Source organism: Rhinoderma darwinii, chromosome 3 (assembly GCF_050947455.1).
Source record: "Rhinoderma darwinii isolate aRhiDar2 chromosome 3, aRhiDar2.hap1, whole genome shotgun sequence".
In the NCBI taxonomy this organism is placed as follows: Eukaryota; Metazoa; Chordata; class Amphibia; order Anura; family Rhinodermatidae; genus Rhinoderma; species Rhinoderma darwinii.
This window is the reverse complement of record NC_134689.1, coordinates 16,265,278-16,277,314: the sequence shown is the minus strand read 5'-3', so window position 1 is coordinate 16,277,314 and position 12,037 is coordinate 16,265,278. Positions and strand designations below refer to the sequence as shown.

The 12,037-nt window shown below is 44.2% G+C and overlaps 1 long non-coding RNA gene across 1 annotated transcript in view; it reads left to right on the top strand.

Moving 5' to 3' along the window:
- LOC142750858 (uncharacterized) overlaps positions 1-11,265 on the top strand; it is a 39,755-nt gene extending 28,490 nt beyond the window's left edge. The window contains exons 3-4 of the long non-coding RNA XR_012882620.1: positions 9,860-10,003; positions 10,990-11,265. This is a non-coding gene — a long non-coding RNA (uncharacterized LOC142750858). The remainder of the gene's footprint in view (positions 1-9,859; positions 10,004-10,989) is intronic.
- The last annotated feature ends 772 nt before the right edge of the window (positions 11,266-12,037 follow it).

Here is a 12,037-nt window from a genome sequence, read left to right as displayed (position 1 = left end):
CTCAGTTCTTCAATTTGCGCAGTCCATTGAAAGTAATTGGTGTCCAGCCATCGTCTTGTCAGTCTTTTCCAGTAATTCGGAAGCATTTTCTGGCTCCGTCTTCCTGTCTGACCTCAGTTCATTCTCTAAGTGCTCAGTTGCTTGTGCTGAATAATACAAGTCAGCTGTACTTTGTAAAGTGCAGCACATTTGGTGAGATCTATAAAGCATTTTAAGTGGTAAAGATGGGGGAGGAGCTATTCTAGAAGACGCCGGCACTCAGCTTTTAAGATGGCATTGTTTTCTTTATTAATATATAGCAGATCTCAGATCACGCTGCTTGCCAGCTGCACGCAATGTTGACCACTTACACGTTTCATAAAAGTGTATCTGAATTTAGGGGTACTGTCACTTTAAAAAGTTCCTCCACATTTATCTTACAACATATCGGACTGATAGGTGGGGGTCTAAAAGCTGGCAGCCCCCACTAAGAGGTCTGAGGCACATTACTAAGCAATGTGCTTAGACTCCGTTCACACCTGCGTTGTGGGATTAGGAAAATGTTTTTTGGGTTTTTTTGTTGCAGAAACAGCGCCACTCTAATCCATAGGCTGTGTTTGGTATTACAGCATTCATGTAAATGGAACTGAGCTGCAATAATGGTGGCGCTGTTTCTCAGGAAAAAAATAGACCCTTTTTTTTTTATTCCTGAAAAACTCCTTTAAATGCAAGGGGGTTCCCTGGTAACGAATTCTCTAGGTAACATGGGTGGAAACAAGGCACAAAAGTGGGGTGTAGTGATTGATTGCCAGTAGGAGACTGAAGTTGTAGTTGTCTAGGTGGGTCGGGTTAAATCCATTGAGACAAACATAGGAAAAGAGTAAAAAAGAAGTGGGTCAGGAGTGGAGAACAAATGTCAATTTCATTACAGAGGGTGCACTAACCAACGTAGTCAGATTTAAGGCCCTTTTAGGCTGGGTTCACACGAGCACATTAACGTCCGTAATGGACGGAACGTATTTCGGCCGGAAGTCCCGGACCGAACACAGTGCAGAGAGCCGGGCTCCTAGCATGATAGTTATGTACGATGCTAGGAGTCCCTGCCTCTCCATGGAACTACTGTCCCGTACTGTAATCACGTTTTCAGTACGGGACAGTTGTCCTGCAGCGAGGCAGGGACTCCTAGCGTCGTACATAACTATCATGCTAGGAGCCCGGCTCCCTGCACTGTGTTCGGTCCGGGACTTCCGGCCGAAATACGTCCGTCCATTACGGACGTTAATGTGCTCGTGTGAACCCAGCCTTACATGGGCCAGTGATCGGGCAAACCAGTGTTCATATGAGTGCTTGTTCCCGATTATTTCCATGTGTAAACAGATCAACGATTCATCAGATGATCGCATCTTTTATTCAGCAATAAATATTATTGTTTTCGGGAGAACATCTTCCTGTGTAAAAAACGATGTGCTGCCGACATGATGGAAATGCGTGGGGACGAGAGATCGTACCGATCATTGCTCCTTGTGAAAGGAGCAAACGAGCGCCGATCATCGAGCTGTCTTGTTGATCGGCACGCTTGTGTTTACGACTTATATTGACCCGTAATTATTCTGTTCTCTTACCTGTTTGGTGACATACACAAAGTTAACAACTAAAGATGAGCAAATTTTACTAAATTCATTTCGGGGCCGATTCTATAACATCGGATGCCCAATTCGATTTGATGCAGAGAAATTTGCCGCAAATCGCAAGTGCTCCCATTTCCTTGTCTGACTCTCAAAAGTCTTCTAGGACCAGTGGCGTAACTACCGCCGTAGTAGCCGTAGCGGCCGCTATGGGGCCCGCGGCATGAGGGGGCTCGTGTCGCCCGCCGGCACGGGCCCCCACCATGGCCGGAGGCTCCGCTAGCAGCCGCTACGGCTCCTACAGCGTGACGCCACTGAACGCTACGGCAGAGCAGGGAGGTATCTCCCCGCTCTGCCATTAAACAAAAGACTTGTATCCCCTATCCACAGGATCTCCACAGGACAGGGGATACATGTGTGATCGCTGGCAGCGATAGGGAGAACGGGGGACCGAAAGTCCCCTGAAGTTCTCCATCACAAACCTCGGACTTCCGGGGTCTGTGTCGGCAGCTCCGGAGAAATTAATGGAGCGCCGGTCGCGCTTGTGCGCATGCGTGACCAGCGCTCCTTTCATTTTATTGAGCTGCACAGACGCCGGAAGTCCGAGGTTTGTGATGGAGAACTTCGGGGGAATTTCGTTCCCCCATTCTCCCTATCGCTGCCAGCGATCACACATGTATCCCCTATCCTGTGGATAGGGGATACATGTCTTTTGTAGGACAAACTATAGGTCGGATGTTTTTGGGGGGTTGGGGCTGCATGGCGTTACCTACAGGGGGGCTGGTTAGCGTTACCTACAGGGGGTCTGTATGGCGTTACCTACAGGGGGGCTGTATAGCGTTACCTACAGGGGGGGCTGTATAGCGTTACCTACAGGGGGCTGTATAGCGTTGCCTACAGGGGGGCTGTATAGCGTTACCTACAGGGGGGACTCTGTATGACGTTCTCTACAGGGGGTCTGTATGATGTTCTCTACAGGGGGGCTGTATGTCGTTATCTACAGGGGGGGCTGTATGGCGTTATCTACAGGGGGCTGTATGTCGTTATCTACAGGGGGGGCTGTATGGCGTTATCTACAGGGGGCTGTATGGCGTTATCTACAGGGGGGGCTGTATGGCGTTATCTACAGGGGGCTGTATGGCGTTATCTACAGGGGGGGCTGTATGGCGCTATCTACAGGGGGGGGGGCTGTAAAAAAGGCACTATCTACAAGGGGGGGTTGTGTGACACCCAGGGGAGGGGGGCCCCAGTCAAAAGTTTGCTATGGGGCCAAGTCTTTCCTAGTTACGCCCCTGTCTAGGACTGTATCCAATCATGTACAGTGTACATGATTATGTTGGCAGGGATCTTTCCCGAGTTCCTTCAAAAGCAGTTGCAGAGTTTTGCTTTACTGCAGGCATCGGGACATAAGAAAACACCTTTTTGACTTCTGTGAGAGAGTGTAGTGAGCATGCTCTGTGTCACGTGAAGAGAGGGAGGAGAGAGGAGGAGCTGTCTACATCACCTATAGTCAATGGTGAGATCTTGTGTTACCGTTAGATTTACAATAGAGGTTTTACCTTTCATTGTAACCAGACCCTACCCTCCGTGTACACAGCACAAGCTGAAAAATGATTTCTACAAAATAGGAGCGTCAGTGATGAGTGTGAAAACTGGAATATTTATTTTAAAAAAAAAAAATAGAAATAGTGACATGGAAAGGAGTAGTCCACACAGAGTTTTTTGGGCCCAAAATAAATCTGGCTCAAAATTCCTTTAGGAATTGTTGTAAAAAAAAATGTCCACGTTTTTCGCTGCATTTTTTTCCTGCGGTTGTTGAATGTAATAAAGAGACCACAGGCAAAAAACGCTGCAAAAAAATGCTCAGAAACGAGCGCCGCAGGTATTTTCTTCCTCCCATTGATTTTAATGGGAGGTCATAGGTGGAAGGAAGACCATACTGCTTTTTTTTTTCCGCAAACAGCCAAAAGCCACCCGGGAATAAAACAAACTTTGCTTCCCATTGAAATCAACGGGCGGATGGGCTGGGGAGGGGGGGGGGGGTTGGATGACTTGTGACCCTAGGACTAAAAAGAAAAGAACTATTTTCCAATAGATTTTCCACTGTCCCGTTTTCGGAACCTGGGATAGTAATAAGCCCTTCCTAACCTATTGAAGTTATGCCCGAATCTAGCATGGACCACCGTTACATACCCTACTACCGTCATCCTGCGCCATTAAAGAGTAAGGTGTGTGCTCATAATTATATTATTTAACTCAATATTTTTTATGTCATTCAGATATATTTCTAAACCCGAAATTATCTGGTTAAAAATTTTTGCAGCATGTAATTCTTCATTTCGCCTGTGGTGGTGCTGCAGTGGAATTAAACACTTGCTTCCAGGTCCCCCACAGATTACATCTGATCACTCGGAGTCCCAGCAATAGAAAACCCCGTGATCACCTTATTTTAGGGAGACCCTTCTAAAAAAAAAAGGGATGGTAAAAAGCGAACAACTCCTTAATGATCGTTCCAGTTGGATTTTTAAGACCAGCTTTTCTTGCATAACTTTTTTAATGGCAGATACAAGGTGAAACCATCTCGAACCGTTGATGAATTCAGACCGTAGAACAATTCCAGCCATTGAGAATGTTAAATTCTGCAGCAATTTATGTAATTAAAAGCTTCTTTTATCCTTTTGATACCCTTGATAAGTTGCTTTCAAACATGAAACAAATCCCTGTGGAGCCACTCATGCCTAGTGAGAGTGTTTATATTCCTGACAATAAACCCAGATAACACACGGAATAAATAGTAGTCGAGCTAGGAATGTAATGCAGCACTTGCTAAATATCTCCCTGTTAACTGATGCAAGGCCAATCCCAATGTAAAAGGAACGGCTTAAAGGGCAAGTCTTATATATTTAATTCTAGCTTCATTCATTAGATGCAGGTCTATAGAAGAGGAATAATGTGTTTGTTGTGTTTTTTTTAAAACTTGTACCTATTTTTTTATTTTTATTTAAAAATTCTCAGGGCGGCCATATTGGAGACCAACCATTCCTTTTATATTAGCCGTATGAACAGTGCAGCAGGTTGTGTGTGCTTTATGGCAGCCGCAATTAATGGGAGTCAAAGGACAAAAGTGTCTATAGACTAAAATGGTCTCAAGAAAGTAATAGAGTACAGCCCTTACCCCAGAGATAGACAGAGGAGCTGCATACAGAGCATTATCTGATTGTATAGTGTTACCCTCCTGCCTTATCTAGGCCTCCAACAGTACAATAGAGACGTTAATAAGTCCCCCACTCTCTAATGAAAATGTGATTACTTTGCTCAATTTTGTCCCAGTCTATACAGCAAAGCTGACAAGTGAGCTGCAGAAATCAGGAAACATCAGTTTATTGTGTATGCCCTAGTGGCCAGTGGGAAAACTGCAGTATTTCAGGATTTCTTTTTATATGGATAATAACAAGCTAAAAAAGATGAAAAAAAAATAAAATATTAAATGAATATGTAAATTTCTAGTGATCCCTTCTTTTTAAAGACCCCCTCTCCTGGCCATCATCACCCAGTGTTTTCTTGGCATTGTCCAATTACAATGAACTGTACAGGCACCGCAAAGCCAACTCACCCAGTATCTGTTCATTAGAAGTTTATTTTTCATGTCTACATAAAAGCATCTAGGATGAACCTCTGTTTAATATCTTGCCTGGCTGAGAGGTTGGAGGTGTATTATTGAACAAGAAAAGATGTCTGGGATGTGTACACGGTGGTCAAATGGGCCCTCGGAGATAATCTCTTAAAGGAGAAGTCAGCATGGTGGAATTTTTTAAGGGGTTAAATGTACAAAATAAATCTAAAGGGCATATGTATGAGTACATGCATGTACAATATTTTGATTCATATATATGTGTGAATGGCTGTATAGATTCATTGATTGCTGGATATACCAGTAGCTTTTGCTACACAGATATCTATGGCTGGAAAGTGCAATGTTTTCTAAAGACCTGGATCATTTTCCGATTTATCCAATAGAAATTTTGGACTAAAATATAAGACCATTGTATCAACGACTGCGCCTTACAACAGGGTTTGCCCATATACTGTAGACCTTCAGAGCCAATGGAACTACTCCAGGACCCAGTTTGACTTTTTTAGTGCTTTCATAGAGCTCCATAGAATACAACCTAAAAATGTTGCTACCCGAGCCATGGGTGTACGTAGAGAAGAGGTAGTCTAGTACAAAATTTAAAATGGGGCCCCTTACTGGTGCTGGTTAATTCCACCAACCTATTTTGTCCTCTCACCTCCTTCACGTTCCTTGTGGGCCGGTTCTCCGTCTTCTGTTTGCCACCACTGCAGGTTAATACTGTCCATGAGGAAGGGGAAGGCAACCTGAACCAAGATACGTCTTTCTACAGGCTTCATGTGGCACTTGTATGGGCTTAGCTCTACTGTACATACCCCATTGACTCTTCCCAAATTGACTATCCTACACATAAGGGAGAGCTAAGAACACATATCCGTCAACTGATAATTTCACCGTTTGGTATCAGAATTGTAGCAGTTGTACTTATAACCATATGATCCTAAATTAAAAAACATCAGTATTTCAGGGTCGGACTGGCCCAACAGTGTCCCAAAGCATTTTACAGTCGGTCCAGGATCGGACACAATAATGGGCCCCAACGGTCCAGCAGAAGACAACCCCCATTGGAGCTGTTTGGAGTCAATCACTTGCCACTAGGGTCTATTTCTTATGGAATGATTCAGAAATAAAACCTTATTAACGATACGTCCTGTGTGTACAATGACAACAACAAAGAATAGGATGAAATTAATAGTGGACGTGTACGTGTTCTGTATAGATGGAAGGTGGGCACTCAGATCATGTCCTCTGGGGGTCCGACACTGCTATCCATTATAGTATACACATACACAAAACAAAAAAAGTTACGGGTCTGGATATACAGATAGATGAAGAGCAATACCCTACAAGCACAATTATATATATATTTTTTTTTACTTGTCAATAACTCATTAGAAGTTGTAAAATACTAAAAAATAGAAAAAAAAAAAAGTAAAAAACAATAATGAAATCCACAATATGAAGAACCCACCTACAAGTCATGCCGGACACATGAGCTCCTTTACAACAGTAATCTACCGGTTTATACAAGACAAGAGCAGGTAAGGGGGGTGGGAGAAATGCCGAATAATCCATATTTGCTGCTTGGAATGTGTTAAGATATAAAAGTGATTAGAAGGAAAAACAAACCGGGCAGATTTATGTCTCATGCACACGCGCGTTGTGCGCCGGCCGAGTCACGTCTGTGATCCGTGGAAAGATAGGACGTGTCCTATCTTTCCACGGATCGGGGAGTCAGGTCCGTTTTCACTGACCAGATTCCTGCGCTAAAGTGAATGGGTCCGTGAAAACTATCGGGTGCCATTCGGATGCTGTGAAAAACGGCCCGAGTGGCACCCGGTCGTGTGCAACTGGCATTACTAAGACTGGCTTTTTATACCCTAGTCTTAGGCCCCATGCACACGTGACACGACCGTAAAAAACGTCCGTCTTTGCGGACCATAATTGCGGTCCGCAAAAACGGAGCCATTCACTTTCATTGAACGCTGACACCTTTCCGTAGCACTACGGAAGGGTGTCCGTGCCGTGAAAATGTTCAGGGAATTATGGAACATGTCCGTTCTTTTGCATTTTGCGGGCCGTGCTCCCATAATTTGTATGTGAGCACGGCCCAAAAATGCGGCTGTCAGTCGGCGGCCGGCCGTGCCCGCAATCGCGGGCCGTGATTGCGGGCACTGTCGTGTGCATGGGGCCTTAGTCTGAAGCACGCAGGAAAAAGATGTGACTTATCCCTTAAAAGGTGCATGCCTCTAAATAAATCTTTTGCATCTTCTTCATGTCCGTGTGCCAGATGGTGAAATTTACGCTATAATTTCCGCCAATTTCTAGCGTAAATTATAGTAAATTTGTTGAGTCCCGGGTGGCCCTGTCTTTTTTGCCATTGCAGTCTTCATGTTTCAATGTTTTTGTATGTTAGACGCCATTTTTTTTATCCAGTTTTTGAGCCGACCTTAATTGACCTTGAAGGCGACTTTCTGCTTGCACTTGCAGCTTTCCCCCGTAAATCGCCTGGTAAAACAGCACAGAATTCAGATCACCTCTTACAAATGGCCCAAAGTAAATAGGCACTTGCTTGCCAACCCCAAATCCATATTTTCTGCCAAGCATGCTATAATTCACCCTTTCATAACTGGAGGGCTTCATCCTCATGACTTCATATATGTCTCTTAAAGCGACACTAATAAAAGAACAAAACAAACAACTGTAGATTATAATTCAGATGATTGTCCTGTTTAAATTAGTAAAATACATAGTAACAATATATGGAAGAAGAAGAGAAGGATGTAAACTGCTTGGTCCCCAGCTGGGAGGCAGCCTGCTTCAGCAGAAATCCCCCCACTGCGATGGAGACCAGGCAAACTAAACTCCACCCACAAGGTAAGCCCCACCCCTTCTGCAGGCACCCAGTTAAAGATGGAGGTAAATCAGGAGATGGACTACTACTATACTCTTCCGTAAAGACCCCCCTCTGAGGGGTGTACGACTTATAGGGATCCTAGGGACAGATACTTCAATCTCCGCTGTGGCCAAGGCAGAGTGGCTTGGTGGCCCCCTTACCTGGCATCCAGCACACCATCAGCTGTCCCCTAGCTACACCCCTATCTTATAGATAAAACTAAGAAAAGTAGGTGGTTTCAGATTGCACCATGGTTTCATCTGACGACCGTAGCCATGTGCACGGCCGTGATTTCCGGGTCGGCCTGCCACAGAGTGACAGCCGCGAGCTGCCCGCAAATCGCGGGCTGGGCGCATGGCCGCGGCCATTATTTTCAACGAACCCGGACTGCAGAGCACGGCCGTAATAAGGCTTGCCCGTTCTTTCTGCGGTCCGGGCTCCGGGGCCATGCACAGACCGTGAAAACCACGGTCTGTGCATGGCCTCGTAGGAATGAATGGGGCCGCAATTCTCCCATGGATTTTCGGGGGAATTGCGGCCGCAAAAGCACGTTCGTGTACATGGGGCCTTAAGGTTTCTCTGGGGCAGTCACGCTGTCCAAATATTCATCTTTTCTCTGCGTCGCTCCCCGGTTTTGCAGGTCTTGTTTATTCAGCACATATGCCGCCCTAATATCCTGTCATCCTTTCCAGTATTTTCACAGTATTATCTCATCGTTACCTCATGAGTCAAGAGAAAAAATGTGGACGAGCGCTCTCAGAATGAATCAGATCTCATAGTAGCGTTTTTGTCATCCCCCAACTGCACAAACACAGAGCCGGCCTGTGATCAAAGACATCTGGATCGCCATCTACTCATCCACCCAGCAGCCCAACGCTGACAAACGGGTTTATTCATGATTATTTTTACCTCAGAGCTGGCTTTTTTCCGTCGGCCTAGGCTCTCAGCAGAAAACCTTCTCTTCATTTCGTATATTTTGACCAGCAAACATTCAGGACATTAGGTGGACTGTACATTTTTTGAATGTTAGTTAATAACTGAGTATATATATATATATATATAACACCGAAACTTGAATCCTGATACATTTTTAGCCTTGTCCTGGATTAATGTTGGTAGGGACCTTATTGCCCCTTAAGGGACACAGACCCCATCTGACCCCTTACCGCATGCCGACTCTTCTCGGGTGAACAGGATCGCTGAACAGCCATCAGGGGGCCCTGTTTTCCTGAAAGGTTGGGGACTCGGGTATAAATTAACCTGTGGCCTCCAAAGCGAATGGCAGGACAGGAAGTCAAAGGCTCCATTGCACCCACTGGACAACTGGTTTTCCCGATCCTTTAACAACGAGATCTGGCCTGCACAGGAAGGGTGGATAAAAATGAGACCAAAGTTATATCTGTTTCTATGAAAGCTGCATGACAACCAAAATAACTGATCACTAGGGATTTCAGCAGCTGAACCTCCACATATCAGCATCTATCTATCTATCTATCTATCTATCTATCTATCTATCTATCTATCTATCTATCTATCTATCTATCTATCTATCTATCTATCTATCTATCTATCTATCTATCTATCTATCTATCTCCTCTTTGCTCCTCTTGTGTAGGCTGTCAGTTTGATGTTTTTGTATTTTAGTTTCCAGATTATCACATTCGATATTTTGTGTTTGAAATGCGATATTATCACAAGTGTTGATGTGGCATCTGTTTAAACTGTCAGGCGATTTGTCACCAAGGCCCAGGATTCCCCCGCACAGAATGTCTGGTTTGCGCTCTACAAATACTGAGCCGCTAAGACTGGAAGAGATGAAGAAATGGATGGCATTACCAGGGCTGTGCGGAGTTCCTCCATGTGCTGCTGCTGGTGAGTGTTTTATGTACTGTGTCATGTGAAGCTATAAGAAGGGCAGAAGCTTACAGAAAACCATGTGTGGGAAAGGCGGCCATAGAGGCATCCGTAATATGGATATCCTTAGGATAGGCCTTTAATATCAGATTGGGGGGGGAGGGAGCACCCCCGCCAATGAAGTGGCTCCAGGTCTCAAGTGCTTCTCCTTCATTGTTTACCAGGCACAGCGCCGTACATTTGCTAGTGGTTGTACCTGGTATTGCAGCACAGTCCCATTCACTTTAATTGTACGGAGTTGCAGTACCAGTCACAGCCCCTACCAAATGTATGGCAGTGTTCCTGGTAAACAATGAAGAGGACCCCTTATATCAGCTGATAGTGGAGATGCCTGGAGTTGGACCCCCACCGACATCCTAAGGATAGGTCAAGATCGCGATGAGGGGAAGAAAGTTTATATGGACACCTTATTGTGGGGATGGAGTAGTGGATGCTCTAAACACAGCTCTGTTACTCTTCGTCTATATGTCAGTGAATGCACAAGTTCACATTGTATGTCCAAGAAAAATCACAGTAAATGTGAATTAATATGTGACCATAGCAGATTGGGAAAAAGATGCATTGCAGTCATTGAATAGTAATGATACATCACCGCCCTCTAGTGGACACTAACAAAACGTCATAGTTAAATGAATAATAGTGAAATTAAAGGGGTTTCCCAGTCTTATGTAAATAAAGCTTACGCTCTGTTCACATCAGTGTCATGATTTATGTTTATAACCGAAAACCGGATGCAGTGCCAGATCCATCTACAATGAATACACCGGCGCACCGTGGAACACATTAACTTATAATGAGATCCATTGGGTTTCTTCCCCGTCAAATCTGATAGAATTTACGATGGGGGCTCCGATGTGAACATAGACTTACGGTAATCATTGTATAATGAAAATTTCTGCAATTTTCCAATATACTTTAAATTTTGAATCCTCATTTTTTTTTAGATCTTTGCTTGCTGTCAATGAACAGAAACATTGTTACTTCCAGAAGCTGACCCTCCTCCACTTATTCCTTTGAATGCAGCTACAATTTGTTGCAGTGTAGTATAATTCAGCTCCATGAGCTAGACATCCTGGACTTCAGCCTGATCGCTCTTACCTGCATTTTTATGTCTGTATGGATTTTCAATTTTTCATTATACAATGATTTAGGTTCATAAAAGTCTGGACAAAACTCCAAAAGAGGGACACTTGGGAGGTATGGCTCAGCAAACAGCACAGATGAAAAACTACGACTTAGAAAGTCTGAAAGTTTTGCTTTATGAGATTAAATAAAATTGTAGTCAAATTTAAAGGGACACTTCATGGGGCCCCCATTTGTCTCTCTTCCTTACACTGTCTCCATTCTCCTGGGCTAGACCCAACATATAAGGTGAAAGGGGTATTCTTTAGCTGAGAGACAACTTACTGTGGCAAAATCCTACACCCACACATCTGTCTATAGTGGGAGACTAGGCCCGCTAAACTCCGCTCCTTCCAACATTCCAGACGAGGATTGTGGGTAATTTATTAAAACTGGTGCAAAGTAAAATTAGAGTAATTGCCCACTCAGACTAATCAGGTGCCAGCTCTCATTTTCATAGGCGACTTTGGAAATTAAAGAAGTAATGTGATTGGTTGCTTGGGCAATTGTTCCATATTTCCTTTCAACCAGATGTGATAAATCTGCATTGAGTAGGACAGGAAATGAAGGGTCAATGTCTTTTCTGCCAGACTGTCTCTTTTAGCAACTTCAAGATAGTCCAGAGACTAACAAATAGCCAGTTCCTTCATACTGCCTGAGCCAAGATAAGCAGCTGTCACATAGCAATAACAAAGGGAAGATTTTCCACAGATGAGGGGCCAGGGTTATCGGAGGAGGGCTAATGATGTCTGTGGTGATGAAAAGGTGGGGCGCAGTCCTTGTAAGGACTGTCTCCATGAAGTTCATTCAGCATAATAAAAAATAATAGCGGGAAATGTAATTATTTGAAACAATTCCATAATCTAGTAA